Below are 19,967 nucleotides of genomic sequence, written 5' to 3' on the forward strand. Positions count from 1 at the left end.
CTGACTGAATTCGGACCGATGCCCGGCCGGGATAGGTCCGAATTCATCTGTGACGTCACAGCAGGCTGCAGCCGGCCACTAGGAGGGAGACCCCTAGTGGCCGGATTTCAAAATAAAGTGTTTTAATTACAAAAAAAATAATTAAAATATATTACAAATATGTTGTAGTACATCAGTACTACAACATATAAAAAATGACAGTGCCCATTTAAAGCTTCAAGAAAAAAAAACTTCTATTCCATCATTTGCCAGTTATAAAGCTGATTAGTATGGGGTAATGGCATTAGCCTCATACATGTTTTTTCCATTCCACTGGATCAACACAGTAGGGACACAATAGAGATATAGGTTGAACTTGATGGACTCTTTTTTTCAACGATATGAACAATGTAATTATTTAATTACGTCCTTTATATGTGGCAGAGGGGCCTTTAGGCCCCCATACAGATAAGACATGTGTCGGTTGAACCTACCAATTTATGTGATTCTTGTGGGCCATGTAATGTGTATGGCGGCCTTGAGAATCTATTTTTAAAACAAGAGAATGATCAGACATATTGAATTTTATTGTCTCAGGAAGCAGCTTCTCTTCCCCTTTATTCAGATAATGTGAAAGCTTGTCTGACTAAAGTCTTATATATAGTAATGCCATAATATGTCTATTTCGCCATATGTGTTCATAAAATGAAAGTGTTTGAAGACTGAGTGTCACAAATGTTAATACTGTATAAAATATTTTGCTAGCAAGTCCAGCCAAATGTTAAATCTAGAAACATGTTGACACTACAATGGTGTAGAGATAACGGACTATTCACAGCCTGCCCTGTCACTCAGTGGATCCATGACAAGGTGCGGATAAAGGAGTCACAACATTTCAAGCATGCTGCTAAGCTGTCCTTGTAGGATGCTCCTTTACAGCGTGGGAAATGAATGGCGATGTATGGGAAGTCTTCTGCATGGGGCCAGCAGGATTCTTTCAGTATCACCTTCTTCTTTTCTAAAGATAAATGTCCTCTTCTTGTTGAGAAAATGTTTCAGTTGCTTTAATAGTAAAAGGTCATGTTCTGTATCGGATTCCTAGCTCCTTATTTTGAAGAGACACTGCCATGTCTACATACAATAACTTCACAGTATCTGACCAATTGTTAAAATCACAAATAGATAGAATGAAAGGTATATATGTGTTAACGTATTGGGGGAATAATAAAGTATTATAAATCAGAATATCAAGAATAACTATGCAAATATTAAATAAAAAATGCCCAGGCTACCTTCCTTTGGTCCACCAGCAGCCTCCATTATCACAGCTTCAGGTCCCCGACAAACTTCCTAGTGCGGAGGGTCAATACGTAGCATTGCCGCTTGCCCAATCACTTTTTTGGAGAGTTCAGACAGCAGTATGATCCCAAATATCTTAAAGGGGTACTCCACTGGAAAACATATTTTTTTTAATTAACTGGTTCCAGAAAGTTAAACAAATTTGTAAACTACTTCTATTTTAAAAATCTTGATCCTTCCGGTACTTATCAGCTGCTATATGCTCCACAGGAAGTTATTTTCTTCTTGAATGTCCTTTCTGTCTGACAACAGTGCTCTCTGGGTGACCCCAACAGCTGGGACTTCCGCTTACCGAGACAGGCACCATTGCTGTGTTAGTGCAGAGTGCTGTATGCAGGAAGAAACAACACATTATTACCCTTTCTTAATATTCCCACCCTAAAACTTAACTTTTATTTGTGTTTTAGAAACAGTACCAGTATAGCAAAAAATTGAAAAAAAAACTGTGTCGGCAGTCACTGATAGCTATGTAATATCACTGTATTTTCTATCACTTGGGCTTACGGCATAAAGACATATAAATGTGCTTTTACATCATATGGGTAGGGTCACACATATGCGGATGCACTACTGCCCATACCTAGAGTGTGCCTCCAGCTGTTTTCCCTGTGTCCTGCTAGCAGCAACAATCAGTGCTACGAGCAGACACAGAAGGAGCTGCGAGTCCAACTCACATGTGCAGTGTATTCCAGACATTGCACCCGCACCGGGTGACACCAACCCTAGCAACGCCACTGCTCTCGGCCTAGCTCAAGGAGCAGGGAGAGCTATGCATCACGTGCAACTTGCAGCTTCCTCTGTGTCCGCTCGCAGCGGCGGATTGCTGTTGTGAGCAGGACACAGAGGAAAAAAAGCTGGAGCCACTCTCTTGGGACAGGCAGAAGCGCATCTGCAGTGTCAAATACACAGCGGATGTGCTACGTGTGACCCTACCCTCTATCACTGCGGGCGCATATGTGTTTTTTTTCCACACACGCTAATTCGTTTTTGGGGTGGTGGGAGTATGAGCACATTTTCAATGATGATTTGCTGTTTTTCACTAGTCACATTTTATTTTTGGGGCTGTACATCAATGACATTTTCATTTTCTTCAATAGGGATGCTGCACTTTTTGAGGATTTTGAACACTAATACTTTTGGGATAAAGTACACTCATAAACTTCAGGAAAAGGAGATCAGCTTCCTAGACATTACCATCTACACTGCTCAAAAAAAAATAAAGGGAACACTAAGATAACACATCCTAGATCTGAATGAATGAACTAATCGTATGAAATACTTTCCTCTTTACATAGTTGAATGTGCTGACAGCAAAATCACACAAAACTTATCAATGGAAATCAAATTTATCAATCCATGGAGGTTACACTCAAAATCAAAGTGGAAAACCACACTACAGGCTGATCCAACTTTGATGTAATGTCCTTAAAACAAGTCAAAATGAAGCTCAGTAGTGTGCGTGGCCTCCACGTGCCCGTATGACCTCCCTACAATGCCTGGGCATGCTCCTGATGAGGTGGTGGATGGTCTCCTGAGAGATGTCCTCCCAGACCTGGACTAAAGCATCTGCCAACTCCTGGACCGTATGTGGTGCAATGTGGTGTTGGTGGATGGAGCGAGACATGATGTCCCAGATGTGCTCAATCAGATTCAGGTCTGGGGAATGGGTGGGCCAGTCCATAGCATCAATGCATTCCTCTTTCAGGAACTGCTTACACACTCCAGCCACATGAGGTTCAGCATTGTCTTGCATTAGGAAAAACCCAGGGCCAACTGCACCAGCATATGGTCTCACAAGGGGTCTGAGGATCTCATCTCGGTGCCTAATGGCAGTCAGGCTACCTCTGGCAAGCACATGGCAAGCCACATTCTGTGCGGCCCCCCAAAGAAATGCCACCCCACTCCATTACTGACCAACCACCAAACCGGTCATGCTGGAGGATGTTGCAGGCAGCAGAACGTTCTCCACGGCATCTCCAGACTCTGTCACGTCTGTCACATGTGCTCAGTGTGAACCTGTTTTCATCTGTGAAGAGCACAGCGTGCCAGTGGTGAATTTGCCAGTCTTGGTGTTCTCTGGCAAAAGTCCAAAATGTCCTGCATAGTGTTGGGCTGTAAGCACAACCCCCACCTGTGGACATCAGGCCCTCATACCACCCTCATGGAGTCTGTTTCTGACCGTCAGAGTGGACACATACACATTTGTGGCCTGCTGGAGGTCATTTTGCAGGGCTCTGGCTCTAGCTCCTCTTGCTCCTCCTTGCACAAAGGCGGAGGTAGCGGTCCTGCTGCTGGATTGTTGCCCTCCTACGGCCTCCTTCACGTCTCCTGAAGTACTGGCCTGTCTCCTGGTAGCGCCTCCATGCTCTGGACACTACGCTGACAGACACAGCAAACCTTCTTGCTACAGCTCGCATTGATGTGCCATCCTGGATGAGCTGCACTACATGAGCCTGCAGAACCACTCCTTTATTGAGGGTGTCTTGCCAATTGTCTATAATTTCCACCTGTTGTCTGTTCCATTTGCACAACAGCATGTGAAATTAATTGTCAATCAGTGTTGCTTCCTGAGTGGACGTGTGATTTCACAGAAGTGTGATTGACTTGGAGTTACATTGTGTTGTTTACGTGTTCCCTTTATTTTATTTTTTTTAGCAGTGTATATTGATAAGAGGCTAAACATGCAGACTAATAGTTTTTAGGAAACCTACTTTTACCAACAGCTTATTACACTGGACTAGCCATCATCCAAAGCCCATAAGTAGTAATATTCCCACAGGTCATTAGATCAGGGCATGCAGGAATTGTTCAGACGAGTCTACCTTTCGGCCGGAAAGCCATAATTTGTTAGATAGATTTCTAGCAAGGGGATATCCTAGAAACTTTTTAGGAAGAGAGCAACCTGCACAACCAGGAAGAGGAAGACTTCCCCCACCCACCGTGGATGCCGGTCCTGAACTAGGACATTGAGAAGGAAAGTTAGAAAGTCACTTGAAGGGGGGGGGGGGGGGGTTGGATGGGGGGTTTGGGGGTCAGTGGGAGTGAATGGGCACTATGTGTAGGTGGGATTGTTGGGTAGGCAGTATATCATACACTTCCTACCCAAAACCTTGCCACCTAGACTCCCCACAGACAAGGGAAGGCATGCTGCAAGACTGATGACTCAAACTTAAAGAAGTCAGTTCAGGTCATCAAACCAATGGTCAGTCTGGAAATTTTGTCCATAATACATGATACAGATGCCAAACTGCGCATGACATACGCTCATCTGTGGGGAGCCTTAGAGTACATTCTCATGTAGCAAATTTGCAGTGGATTTAGCAAATTTGCAGGTTCTACACTTGAGTCAAGTACAGAGTGTCTGGACTGTGAAGCATAAAGAGCTCTTACCTAACAGTGCTTCGCTGTTGACTTTATAGGAACTGGACTCTCTATTTTTTAGGGCAGCAGTCCCTGCACTGAACACAGTTTTTCCGCTCAAGACGAGAAAATGCAACAAATGTATGCCTCTTGCTCAGTCAGCCAGAAAGTAGTTAAGTGTAAATCATTTACACTGCTGTTAAAAATGCATCCACACTTTTATGTATTGTGTGCACAGACAACCACTTTCCCATAGACTTACATAGAGCACAAAAGAAACATTTTGAACACTTCAATACCACCACAAGAAGATTAACCTCTTAAGGACGCAGGACGTACCTGTACACCCTGCGCCCGGTCCCAGTCTATAACGTGGGGTCACATCATAGCGGGTAGGTCCTGGGGGCTAATGAAAGCCAGGACCCTGGGCTAATAGAGTGTGGCACCGATCGTTGTCCCACGCGCTATTAACCCTTTAGACGCGACATTCAAAGTTGATTGCCGCATCTAAGTAACAAAAATACACTCCCGGCAGCTCAGTCGGGCTGATTGGGACCATCGCGGGGAAATTGTGATGTCCCGATCAGCTAGAACGCGAGCGGAGTGTCCGTTACCTGCCTCCGGCGCGTCTGATCAGCGATTGATTGTTCCAAGCCTGAAATCCTTGAGCAATCGACCGCCGATAACACTGATCATTGCCATGTTAATGCATGCCAGTGATCTGTGTAGAAGATCAGTGTGTGCAGTTTTATAGTCCCTAAAAGATAATAATACAGATCATTTAACCCCTTCCCTTACAAAAGTAAAAATCACCCCCCCCCCCTTTTCCCATTTAAAAGAAAACTGTGTAAATAAAAATAAATATTTGTGGTATTGCCACATGCAGAAATGTCCGAACTATAAAAATGTATTGTAAATTAAACCTCATGGTCAATGGCATATGCGCAAAAAAATTCCATATTTTTATATAATGAAAACATTGATAAAAAGCGATCAAAAAGTCCGATCACTACATATATGGTACCCCTAAAAACTTCAGATCATGGCGCAAAAAATTAGCCTTTATACCACTCTGTATGTGGAAAAATAAAAAAGTTATAGGGGTCAAAATATGACAATTTTAAACGTATTTGTTTTTCCTGCATGTAGTTATGATTTTTTTCCAGAAGTACGACAAAATAAAACCTATATAAGGGTATAATTTTAATCGTATGGATCTACAGAATAAAGAAATGGTGTAATTTTTACCAAAAATTGCACTGCGTAGAAACAGAAGCCCCCAAAATTACAAAATTGCTGTTTCGCCGTGGAGTTTTTGGTAAAATGACTAATGTCACTACAAAGTAGAATTGGTGGCGCAAAACATAATTCATAATATGGAAATTTGGTGCAAAATTGAAAGGGTTATGATTTTTAAAAGGTAAGGAGGAAAAAATGAAAGTGCAAAAATGGAAAAACCCTGAGTCTTTAAGCGGTTAAAAATGAATGGAGTTATATGATTTCTGTCCAATTATGACCATCTGTAAGTTGTGGCAGAGTTTAGTCTGTTTTCAGTTGTATGACAAAAAGAAAAATGCTGGAAAAAGGTTAAGCTATACTTACTGTCATCTTCATGTTAACTGAAACCAGGCCATCAATTCTCATTAGCCCTCTAAGACCATGTTCATACACAGTAAAAAAAAAAAAAAAGTAAAATGACATTTTTATGGTTAAATGATTTTCTTAAAATAATGTGTTCCATTGTCGTCAAAGAAAAATTTTAGGTTCTAAAAAAAATTAGGGGAAAATTGTTGTTAAGTTAATCTGCATGTCTTTTTTTTTTCCAATTTGTGTAAAAAAAAAAAAAAAAAAAAAAAAAACATTGAAAAACAAAATCATTTGTGAAATGAAAAAAAATTTGAAAAAGTTTAAAAAAAAGCAAAGATTTTAACAGATTTGTGCAAAACATTTTACGGTCCGCGCTCCTGCCCGTCTCCCTGGCCATGAGAGTTCCCCTCCTTTACCTGCTGGCGGTGCTGGAATTCTTATTGCGGGACATCCCCGCATGCAAATCCCAGCCCGTCACACCCCTCTGCCCTCCTATGTTCCCTCTGTCTTCCTGCAGTACCAGCACGCGTGCACCCATCTCCTAGCACGTGCGTGCGCCCACACTCTAAAATTTTAAGGGCCAGTATACCCTTAATTAGTATATGCAACTGCACTGTTTTTTTTTATTTTTTTTATAAATATCTGCACCTCCCATCACTCCCTACTGGATCTTTGTTGCCCCAGAGCCTTAGAGAAAAAGTGTTGTTGTATAGCCTTGCCATGTTCCTGACCCTTGCATTCCGTGACCTGGCCTTGCTCCTTGCCGCCTGCCTATTGACCTCCTGCTATGTCCCCATCTACGCACCTGTGCCACCAGTCCTGACCTCCTGCTTCCCAGACCACGTCTTGCCTATCCCTCCTATACCTTGCATCACCTCAGCCGCCTGTGTGGTAGAGCCATGCCAGGGGTAGCAACCTGGGTGCCGCCTGCCGCAGCAAGACCATCCCGCTTTGCGGCGGGCTCTGGTGAAAACCAGTGGCACCTTAAACTCCACTCCCTGGCATGGCCCATGTCATCTGCCACACAGGTCCAGCGGATCCACTGCCTCCTGAGTGTCCTGCCTACAGCCGTGAGTCTTACAGTAAGATCCGGCAATGGATCCCGCTGAAGTACCTCTGCCTGAAGTCTTGGATCTTCCCTCCATCGTGGTTTGTCAGTCACAGCAGTTATCCCGTCAGACGCAACAACTGAGTCAATTTTCAGCCATGATGCAACAGTTTCTAGCCATGCAGCAATAGCAGCAGCAGCCGCAATTTGCTCCAGTCTCTCCACCTGTTCCTGCAGCTCCTTCTGGATCTAAGCTTCATTTATCCTTACCTGAGAAGTATTATGGGGATCCAAAGATGTGTCGAGGCTTTGTGACTCAGTGTTCCATGCATCTGGAGCTCATGGTGGATCAGTTACCGATGGAACGAGCTATGATGGTGTTTGTAGTCAGTCTTTTGTCCGGAAAAGCCCTTGCCTGGGCTACACCTCTCTGGGATCGTAATGATCCAGTTTCCTCTAACTTGACAGCCTTCCCTGCTGTATTCTGCAGTGTTTATGAAGAACCCGACCGAGCCTCCTATGCCGAGACAGCTCTTTTATACCTCTGCCAAGGGAATTCCTCCATTGGTGACTACGCGGTTCAGTTTCGCACTCTTGCTTCTGAACTGGCTTGGAATGATGAAGCCTTGTGTGCTACATTTAAAAAAGCACTGTCCAGCAGAATTAAGGATGCTCCCTCTACACGAGACCCTCCATCTACCCTGTGTGAACTAATCCATTTAGCCAAATGTATTGATGTGCGTTTTGCTGAGAGGCAAGAAGAACTCCGTCTGGAAAGAGAACCTGCCCGAACATGGCATTTTCCTCGTTTGGCACATGTTTTCCAATGATCACCTCTACAGTCTTCTTTGCCTCTTGCCGAAGAGGCTATGCAAGTGGACCGTACTCAATTAACACAGCTGAAAAGATCCCGTCGATGCAATGAGAATATGTGCCTATTTTGTGGCAGTCCATAGCACTTTCTCAAAGACTGTTGTATACGTCCACAGCGTCCCTGAAAACGCTTGCACCTAGGACACGTGGGAGAGGCGTCCCTAGGTGTGAATACTACCTCTCCGCGTTTGACCATTTCTGTTCAAATCTACATTTCTGCCAAGTCTTCATTTATTGCTTCTGCATTTTTGGACTCTGGTTTTGCTGGCGACTTCAGTTAATGGACAGAGACTGGACTGTAACGTTCTTTTCTGCACAGAGCCTCTCGTCATGCAAGTGGGACTCTTGCATAAGGAAAAAATTTAATTCTATGTGCTTCCTCATTGTACTTCGGAGCTTCTTCTTGGTCTTCCTTGGCTCCAATGGCATTCTCCGCAACTTGACTGGAGATCGAGTGAAATCTCACGCTGGGGACACTGTCTTGTGCCAGTTCTGCCAAAAGCTGTCACTTCTCATCCTCCTAAGCCAGGTCTGCCTCTCCCATATCTGGATTATTCAGATGTATTCTGCGAAAAGCAGACCGAGACCTTACATCCACATCGTCCGTACGACTGCCCCATTGACTTGCAGCCTGCAACTGTGCCTCCTCATGGAAGAATCTATCCATTATCTGTTCCAGAGACTCAAGCCATGGCAAAATATAGAGAACCTCAAAAAGGGATTTATCCAGAAGTCCTCTTCTTCTGCCGGAGCGGGTTTCTTCTTTGTAGGGAAGAAGGATGGTTCTCTTCGTCCATGTATAGACTACAGGGGCTTTAACAATATCACGATCAAAATGATGACCTGACCTTGCTCCTTGCCGCCTTCCTATTGACCTCCTGCTACGTCCCTGTCTAGGCACCTTTGCCACCAGTCCTGACCTCCTGCTTCCCAGACCATGTCTTGCCTACCCTCCTGTACCTTGCATCACATCATCCGTCTGTGTGGTCTAGTCATGCCAGGGGTAGAGACCTGGGTGTCACCTGCCGCCGCAAGACCATCCCGCTTTGCGGCGTGCTCTGGTGAAAACTAGTGGTACCCTAGATACCGCTCCCTGGCACGGCCCATGTCATCTGCTGCAAGCAAGTTATCGGGAAGGACTGATGGGAAATTCCGACACGCCCCCAGTCCAAAATTTCATTAACTTGACAGAGAGCACCTTACCTAATGATTGCATCATTTCACTTCTGTCCAAAGGACTCAACTACTGTCTGGCAAAGCCCTTTGATGCCGTGGATCTCCAAATCGACATCTTTAAGGCTGTGAGAAAGATTAATCTGGACCGCTCGGTTTTAGCGCCTGTACATATCTATCCAGGGACATTGTGGCAGGGGCTCAATTATTGGTGGACTTAACCATGGAGGGAGAAAGTGATCATCATGTTGACACCCTTGCATCTCAGATATTTACGGGGGGAATGCATCCACCTTTTGCCCACCCCTGCAACCGGGAGGGAGGTAGTCTTGAAGTATTCACCCAAATGGTTACCAATGAGGTTGAATCTATTATGTATCCCACAATAAATAGCAATCTTTCAAAAACAGAAGAACGTGCACTTAAGTGGTTGAAGAACAGAAAAGATCTTATTTTTAGGAAAGCTGACAAAGGAGGGAATATAGTGGTCCTTACTACAGAGGCCCTTAGATTACTCGGTGATAAAAACATCTACACCCCTCTTATGGAAGATCCCTCCAACAAATACTGTAGTCAGTTACAGTCTTTGATTTGAAAATTTGTTGAAAAAGGAGTGATATCATTCAAAACAGCTGAAAAATTAATACCCAGATTTCCTAAATAGCCTTACTGGCACTACTTAACAAAGGTCCACAAGTCACTGACCCATCCCCCGGGGCGGCCTATCGTCTCAGGGATTGGGTCAATGACGGAGGGGTTATCAAAATATGTGGATTGGCAACTTAGGCCAATCTTAGCAGATCTCCCTACATACCTGAAAGACACATTTCTGCGGGCATTGGAGAAGGTTTCATGGTAGGATGGTTGCAGCCTTGCCTCTGTGGACGTGGAGAGCCTCTACACCCGGATCCCCCAGCAGTTTGGGGTCCGGGTGGTGGGGTTGCTCCTCGTCGACATGTGCAAGGACCCCACCTTGGTTGAGTTTATTTGTGAGTCCCTCAATTTTATTTTGTCCCATAATGTCTTTAGATTTGACAGTAAATGGTACAGGCAGGACTCTGGTACATCCATGGGGACACCTGTGGCTTGGACGTTTGCTAATTTATTTTTGGCAGCTTTTGAAAAATATTTAATTTTTTCGGATAGGAATCCTTTTGTCCTGTTCATCAGTACATTCATCAGGTACATGGATGATATTTTTGTGGTCTGAAGGAGCAGTGAGTCCCATTTTAGTCAATTTGTAGAGTTTCTCAATAACAACGGAGATTTTGAAATGCGCTTTACTTATGTGTTTGGCGGCAAGGAGTTGGAATTTCTGGATGTAAAAGTGGAAATTGAAAATGATAAAATTAAAACTTCTAATTTTAGAAAATTAACAGCCACTAATTCGTTGCTCCAGTTCCAGAGCTTCCATCCCCCCGCACGTCAAAAAGGCCATCCCCTATGGTCAGTTAATTCGTATAAAACGAATAAACAGTGATGACAATACCTTTGAACAGCAGGCCAAACAATTGGCAGGCCGATTAAAGGAACAAGGCTACCCACTTAAAGTGATCCAGAACGCCTACGAAAAAGCTAAAACCCTGAGATGGGAAGATTTGTTGAGGGAGAAGAGAAAAAGAAAAACTGAAAAAAGATTTGTCTTCTCCTTCAAGCATACAAACATGGATACTATTATCCAAAATGTGATTCGTAAGCACTGGTGCATCATAGAAAATTACCCTGACTTAAAAGAAGTAGTGAAAAGACGTCCCCTGTTTAGTTATCGGAGAAACAAAAGCTTGGGCAGTTTTTTGGGTACTAATCAATTCAAGGAGGATAGAAAAAGTTCCTGGTTGGAAGGCGCTGTTCCACAGGGAAATTTCAAATGTAAACAATGTTCCTATTGAGCTTTCAATCTTGAAACAAAATTCCTAAGGCTTGAATGAATAGAACACAGGGTTAGAAATTTCATAACCTGTAAGAGCAAATATGTGGTTTACGTGATCCTATGCCCCTGTGGACGATTTTACATAGGTAAGACCATTCGTAGTCTTTACCATAGAATCCGTGAGCACTTTAAGTCTGTCCGCACGGGCATCGGATCACCTCGTTTAACCCCTTAAGGACGCAGGACGTAAATGTACGTCCTGGTGAGGTGGTACTTAACGCACCAGGACGCGATGCCCGTGTCATGCGCGGCTGATCCCGGCTGCTGATCGCAGCCAGGGACCCGCCGGCAATGGCCGACGCCCGCGATCTCGCGGGCGTCCACCATTAACCCCTCAGGTGCCGGGATCAATACAGATCCCGGCATCTGCGGCAGTTCGCGATTTAAATGAACGATCGGATCGCCCGCAGCGCTGCTGCGGGGATCCGATCATTCAGAACGCCGGACGGAGGTCCCCTCTCCTTCCTCCGTCCTGCTCCCGGCGTCTCCTGCTCTGGTCTGTGATCGAGCAGACCAGAGCAGGAGATGACCGATAACACTGATCTGTTCTATGTCCTATACATAGAACAGATCAGTATTAGCAATCATGGTATTGCTATAAATAGTCCCCTATGGGGACTATTCAAGTGTAAAAAAAAATGTTAAAAAATGTAAAAGTAAAAGTAAAAAAAAGTGAAAAATCCCCTCCCCCAATAAAAAAGTAAAACGTCCGTTTTTTCCTATTTTACCCCCAAAAAGCGTAAAAAACATTTTTATAGACATATTTGGTATCGCCGCGTGCGTAAATGTCCGAACTATTAAAATAAAATGTTAATGATCCCGTACGGTGAACGGCGTGAACGAAAAAAAAAAAAAGTCCAAAATTCCTACTTTTTTAATACATTTTATTTAAAAAAAAATTATAAAAAAATGTATTAAAAGTTTTTTATATGCAAATGTGGTATCAAAAAAAAGTACAGATCATGGCGCAAAAAATGAGCCCCCATACCGCCACTTATACGGAAAAATAAAAAAGTTAGAGGTCATCAAAATAAAGGGATTATAAACGTACTAATTTGGTTAAAAAGTTTATGATTTTTTTTAAGCGCAACAATAATATAAAAGTATATAATAATGGGTATCATTTTAATCGTATTGACCCTAAGAATAAAGATCACATGTCATTTTTACCATAAATTGTACGGTGTGAAAACAAAACCTTCCAAAATTAGCAAAATTGCGTTTTTCGTTTTAATTTCCCCACAAAAATAGTGTTTTTTGGTTGCGCCATACATTTTATGATATAATGAGTGATGTCATTACAAAGGAAAACTGGTTGCGCAAAAAACAAGCCCTCATACTAGTCTGTGGATGAAAATATAAAAGAGTTATGATTTTTAGAAGGCGAGGAGGAAAAAATTAAAACGTAAAAATGTAATTGTCTGAGTCCTTAAGGCCAAAATGGGCTGAGTCCTTAAGGGGTTAATTGAACACGTGAAGATTACCCATGGGGGTGATCCCAACGTTTTAAGGTTCACAGGTTTAGAAGTGGTTAACTGGCCCTATAATGAGGTGACAGAAATAAGTTACTACTTCAGCAAGAAGCGAAGTGGATCTTATGCACTAACGCGATGGGCCCCCCAAGTCTGAATGATAAAACTGATATGTCAGTCTTTCTCTAGTGGTCTAACAGTCTCGTCCCCTTTCTTTTATGTAAAGAATTTCTTTCCATTGATTGTATTCTTGTTATTTATTTATCCTTCACTTAGTTTGTATTGCACTTTAATCTTCAGACTGCCAGGGTTAAGTATTTGCGTGCTCCCTTGATAGGCATAACCGCTGGACAAAGTGGCGTCCCTGGTCGCTAAGCGCCCCGGTCACGTGTTCAGTACTTTAGTGGCGCCGACGCTGCCTTTCTGCATGGGGAGTTTTCCTCCCTGTGCGGGGGGGCGGAGCGGCAGTCACATGAGTCGGATCACGTGATCCGGCGAGCGCGGCGACTTCAGGACTCTCCTCTCGGTTCCTGATGAGGGTGCATAGGGACGGAAGAAGAGCACAAATAACCTGGAACAGCAATCATCTATTCAGGTGAGCATTAATTGTGTCTGTGTATTTATACAGCAATGTTCTGAAGGTTTATTTGAGAGCCAGTTGATGCGCTGATCGGCGCGAAACATATGTTGCTCAAGTTCTATGAAAGCACCCGCAATGTGTATCCCCACTATGCAAAAATAAAGCACTGAAGAAAACGGATCTGTGAGTGCAGCCTATTCTTTCCTACAATTTGGTATTTTCCAATTAACTCACTAAATGTTTTGTTTTTTCAGACCATTATTTTATAGATGAAAAATTAGATATGGGGTGGGGATATGAGGATGGGATATGAGGACGAGATATAAGGAAGGGATATGAGGTCAGGATTTGAGAATGGTTTATGATGACGGGATATGAGGATGCGATAGGAGGATTGGATGTGAGGTTGGGATATAAAGATGGGACATAAGGACAGGATATGAGGTCAAGTATAAGGTTAGGATATAAGGACAAGAGCAAGGCCAGACTAAGCATCCCATTACGGTCATGGAAGTGGCTATGTGAAGGCAGAGCCACAAAGGGAAGAATGAAGTGTCAATCATAGTTGGGCATAATATGGTACACAATAGAAAAATATATATATGACAATTCCCCATGATAAACACATGAACCTCTATATAAATCTTATATTTATCAAATAACACCTGTATGTATGGAGGAATACATATTACACCATACATATTACCATCATACTGTTACTGACCAAATCCTGTATACTGAAGACAATACTACCTTTAATACCAGTATACAAGGAAGAATATTATCACCATACATATTACAATCATACTGTTACTGACCAATATTACCAATAATACCAGTATACAAGGAGGAATATTATCACCATACATCTCACCACAATACTGTTACTGATCAAGTCCTGTATATTGAGACTAATATTACCAATAATACCAGTATACAAGGAGGAATATTATCATCATACATATCACCACAATAGCGTTACTCACCAAATCCTGTATACTGACCAATATTACCAATAATACCAGTATACAAGGAGGAATATAATCACCATACATCTCACCACAATACTGTTACCCACCAAATCCTGTATACTGACCAATATTACCAATAATACCAGTATACAAGGAAGAATATTATCACCATACATATCAACACCATACTGTTACTGACCAAATCCTGTATACTGAGGCTAATATTACCACAATTACCAGTATACAAGGAAGAATATTATCACCATACATATCAACACCATACTGTTAATGACCAAATCCTGTGTACTGAGACTAATATTACCAAAATTACCAGTATACAAGGAGGAATATTATCACCATACATATTACCATTATACTGTTACTTATCAAATCCTGTATACTGAGACTAATATTACTAATAACACCAGTATACAAGAAGGAAATGTTATCACCATATATATTACCATCATACAGTTACTGACTAAATTCTGTATACTGAGACTAATATTACCAAAAGTCACAGTATACAAGGAGGAAATCCCCCTCCCCCCCTACAGTGACCATTTAGTTGTAGATATCAGCTTTACACTGCTCTGCAACCATATAAGGGATTACATACGGTTAAATCCGGTGACTCACATGTGACGTCTTCTCTGATTGGAGTCATTCACTTTCCTTTTTCTTCTCCATTCGGCCCAGACCGTCATGATGATTTTTTCTTTTAGCCACAACTCATCTACACAGAACCTGACAAACATTTTAGGATCTGCACTTTTCCAAACAGTAGAAATAAGCCTCTTAGTGTCCTACTGTAAAGTTCGTTTATTTGTATTTTGTATTTTCTGCTTTGGGTCCTGTTCAGACATTGTTTATATATATATAAGACCTCTTCAGGTGCTGCTCTATGCTGGTGATTAGACCTGTATTCTGGCATGTTGGCATTATGTTCACTATGTCTGTCTGTGCACATATCCTGAGTTTTAACCATGGTCATCTGTCCTGTTTGATTTATAGATTTGAGCCTGCTTTGTTTTAGTACATTAGTCAGGTTTTAGTATTCTTGCATGTTCGCTTTGTGATGCCTTAGTCTGTATTCACATTGTGCGTTTTGTCAGTCCTGTTTTGTGATGCCTTTGATCCTGCAAATGCGAGGATAGAATCCTGTTCTGAGCCTTGTGCTGATCTGCCTATCTAGGGGTGAGTGAGTCTTGTGCCTGTACCCGTGTTTGCTTGTTTTTAGTATTCTTGTTTCCTCCTAGGCCAGTATCCTGATCACTTGGTGGAGAGTGCCAGCTGGCTAGGAGCCTATTTGGCTTTGGTATTGATGTCCCCCCCATGCCTTGAATGGGGTGTCTAGGTGTTCCTTGTTCTGAGTCCAGTGTGAACAGTGCTCTTTATTACCTGACCCGTTTAGTGTTCTGATATTCAGTTAACCTGTTCATCCCCTGCATTTCCTGGTATTGTCTGCTGTAAACTTATCCCCATATCTAGTCTTGTTCATATTATCATATTTCTGCCATTTATCTTGATTCCGTTATGTTTCTGACTTTGTACAGTTCTGTTTGTTTTGTTGACTTTGATGCACAGTAGAAAGGGAAAATAAGTGGGTTGGGAAAAAATAGGTAGGTTCCCCCCCCCCTGAAGTAATTAGGTCACTCCAGTAGGTATACAGGTCCCTTCACGTGGTTTCCCCATTATGTAGGTGCCCTGAGTAGGTAGGTTCCCCTGTAGGTAGGTGTCACCTGTAAGTAGCTACCCCTGTAAATAGTTACTCCCTTTAGGTAATAGCATCCCCCTATAAGTAGGGTTTACACCCTGTCGGTAGGTCCCCTTGTAGATAGTAGCCCCCTGTATATAGTAGCAGCCCTTTTTAGGTAGTTGTAGTGCAGCAGTCCACTTTAAGTAGTTGTAATGCAGCAGCCTGCTTTAGGTAATTATAGGTGAAGCAGCCCCCTTTAGGTAATTATAGGTGCAGCAGTCCCCTTCAAGTAGTTGTAGGTGTAGCAGCCCCCTTTAGGTAAATGTAGTTGCAGCAGCCTCCTTTAGGTAAACGTAGTTGCGGCTGCCCCCTTTAGGTAAATGTAGGAGCGGCAGCCCCCTTTAGGTAAATGTAGGTGCAGAAGCACCCTTTAGGTAGTTGTAGTGCAGCAGCCCCCTTTAAAGCAGCAGCCTCCTTTAGTGCAGCTGGCCCCCTTTAGACCACTTTAGTGCAGAAGCCCTCTTTAGAGCACCAGCACCTAATGTTAAGTAAAAAAAAAAAAAGAAAACAAAACCCATACTCACCTGGTTCACCCGTAGTCCTCAGCAGCGTGGCCTCTCTCCCCTTCTTTTCTTCTCCTCCTGTCTGTGCTCTTGCACATGATGATTACGTCACTCATGTACAGGAGCATAGAGCGCAGAGGATGCTTGGGCCTCTTGTGGGCTGTCTGCATATCATGGGCGGCTGCAAGAGTGATTGACAGGATGAGGAGCCAATGGCATTTAACTATAGGTGCGTCTATTAGACGTGCTTATAGTTAAACTTGTCCTGGACCGGCCGGCCCTGGACAAGAGTGTCTTTGTTGCTTTTCCTCTCTTAAAAAATTTAGGTAGGAAGACCGGATAACGCAGGGTACCCTTCTGTTCATCAATAAAATGTAGAGGCTATTGTGTGTACAAATCCCTGAAATCAGCAGTTTCTAAGATACACCAGCCCAGGGGTGGACACAGACAACAGAGGGCCCCTGTGCAAAGAATATGCCTGCCCCCCCCCCCACACCCAGGTAATATGTTTGCTAGGTAAGCAGGTAGTACGTTTGCAAGTAGTAAATTAGGTAAGTAGAACATTCTCTAAGTAGGTAGGCAAGTAGTAAGTTTGCAAGTTATTTAGGCAGGTAGTAAGTTCAGTTGGTAAGAAGGCAAGTAAAAGGTTTGCCGCTAGGTAGGTAGGTTACCGTATATACTCGAGTATAAGCCGACCCGAATATAAGCCGAGGCCCCTAATTTCACCCCAAAATCCCAGGAAAAGTTATTGACTCGAGTATAAGCCTAGGGTGGGAAATACATCATCCCCCCCTGTCATCATCCAGACCCCCGTCATTAACACCCTCATCATCATCACCCTGTCATCATCACCCTGTCATCATCCCCCTTCATCATCACCGCCTGTCATCATCCCCCTTCATAATCCCACACCCCCCCTTCATCATCCCCTTGTCATCATCCCCTTGTCATCATCCCACCCCCCCCTTCATCATCCCCTTGTCATCATCCCCACCCTCCTTCATCATCCCCTTGTCATCATCCTCTTGTCATCATCCCACACCCCCCCTTCAACATCCCCCTGTCATCATCCCCTTGTCATAATCCCACACCCCCCCCTCATCATCCCCTTGTCATCATCACCACGTCATCATCATCACCGCTTGTCAAAGTCTGATACAGTGGTCTTCAACCTGCGGACCTCCAGATGTTTCAAAACTACAACTCCCAGCAAGCCCGGGCAGCCATCGGCTGTCCGGGCTTGCTGGGAGTTGTAGTTTTGAAACCTCTGGAGGTCCGCAGGTTGAAGACCACTGTGGCCTTCGACATCATCCAGCCCCCTCTCACCCCCTTTAGTTCTGTACTCGCCTCCGCTCGGCGCTGGTCCGGTGCTGCAGGACTGTCCGGTGGGGAGGTCGTCCGGTGGGATAGTGGTTCCGGGCTGCCATCTTCACCGGGGGGCCTCTTCTCCGTGCTTCGGGCCCGGAATAGAGGCGTTGCCTTGACGATGACGCAGAGGGACGTTGGTAATGAACGTACCTCTGCGTTGTCGTCAAGGCAACGTGACTATTCCGGGCCCGAAGTGCGGAGAAGAGGCCCCCCCGATGAAGATGGCAGCCCGGAACCACTATCCCACCTGACGACCTCCCCACCGGACAGTCCTGCAGCACCGGACCAGCGCCGAGCGGAGATGAGTACAGAACTAAAGGGGGTGAGAGGGGCTGGGTGATGTCGAAGGCCGCAGTGGTCTTCAACCTGCGGACCTCCAGAGGTTTCAAAACTACAACTCCCAGCAAGTCCGGACAGCCGATGGCAAAACTCTAACTTCCAGCTTAAGACTGTCCGAGCATGCTGGGAGTTGTAGTTTTGCAACAGATGGAGAGACAATGTTTCGAAAACACTGCCGTAGTTAGTGTTTCCCACCCTGGGGGCCTCCAGCTGTTGCAAAACTACAACTCCCAGCATGCCCGGACAGTCTTAAGCTGGGAGTTAGAGTTTTTCAACAGCTGGAGGCACCCAGGTTGGAAAACAATGGACTAAGGACCTACCTACCAAACCTGAGTGTCTCAGCTGTTGCAGAACTATAACTCCCAGCATGCCTGGACAGCTAAAGACTGTCAGGGGAATGCTGGGAGTTGTAGTTTTGCAACAGCTGGAAGTCCCCAGGTTGGAAAATACTGACTAAGGCAGTGTTTTCAAAACAGTGTCTCTCCAGGTGGTCCAAAACTACAACTCCCAGCATTCCCGGACAGTCTCTAGCTGTCAAGGCATGCTGGAAGTTATAGTTTTGCAACAGCTGGAGGCACACTTATTTGTAAACACTGGTGTAACACTGGAGGCACACTGATTTGTAAAACTGGTGCTGAAACAATGATGACACTGAGCGCACCGTGATTCACTGACCTGCAGGAAAAGCAGAAGGTGGCGAACAGAGAACGGGACACCAATATTGGAGCAACGGGGGAACATAGACAGTTGAGTTAGTTTCTTTTGGAATCATTTTCATCCCTGGCACAGTGGATAAAACTAAAATAAAATACTAAAAAAGCCAGCAAGTAGAAGTAAAACGTCCGTCTTTATTCAGGGTTCTTCCTTAAAAGCCTTCACGGTGGCAGACAAACCGTGAACATATCAAAAATATGAAATATTGCACAAACAGAGGGGGTCCCAAGCATGGCTGACGCGTTTCTGATCTATCGATCCTTACTCATAGCCTGTAGATCCTCAAATGAGGCACCCATATATACTCCAGGGCATATTCCCCATTCCCACAGGAAGGGGAGGGACAGGTCCACATCACATGTGCGCGTGATTAAAACAAAAAGATGGGACCAAACACAGATAAATTATTCGTAGACATATCAGTAATGTAATATTAAATCTGTTTTGCTATTTAGACCATGGGGTTGAATGCAATTCAAAAGATAAATCCACATGATTTCCCTATTGTGGAGGGATCGAATATGGTCACCTCCCCTTTTATTTAGGTTCACCTTCTCAATGCCTGAGAACCTGAGGGAAGTGGTGTCTGAATTATGACATATTAGAAAATGTTTAGATACGTTAGAAATGTTCGAGCTTAAAGGGCCAGCAGCATGTCTAATGTGCTCTTGCATGCGTTTTTTAAGGGACCTTTTGGTGGAACCCACATATGTTAAGTGACATTGTGTGCACATGATTTTATATAAAACAAAAGTGCTATCACAGTTTATAAAGTTGTGAATGACATGGCATTTGCCATCCACCGTACCTTCTATTTTCTGGCATTTTTCGGCAAAGGGACATACCACACACCGCAATTTACCGCACTTGTGGAAGCCCTTGGTGCTAATCCACTGGGTGGTAACACTAGCCGTGTCCACCATACTGGGAACAAGGAGATTGGATAGAGTAG

The sequence above is a fragment of the Hyla sarda genome, chromosome 3, assembly GCF_029499605.1.
Source record: "Hyla sarda isolate aHylSar1 chromosome 3, aHylSar1.hap1, whole genome shotgun sequence".
In the NCBI taxonomy this organism is placed as follows: domain Eukaryota; kingdom Metazoa; phylum Chordata; class Amphibia; order Anura; family Hylidae; genus Hyla; species Hyla sarda.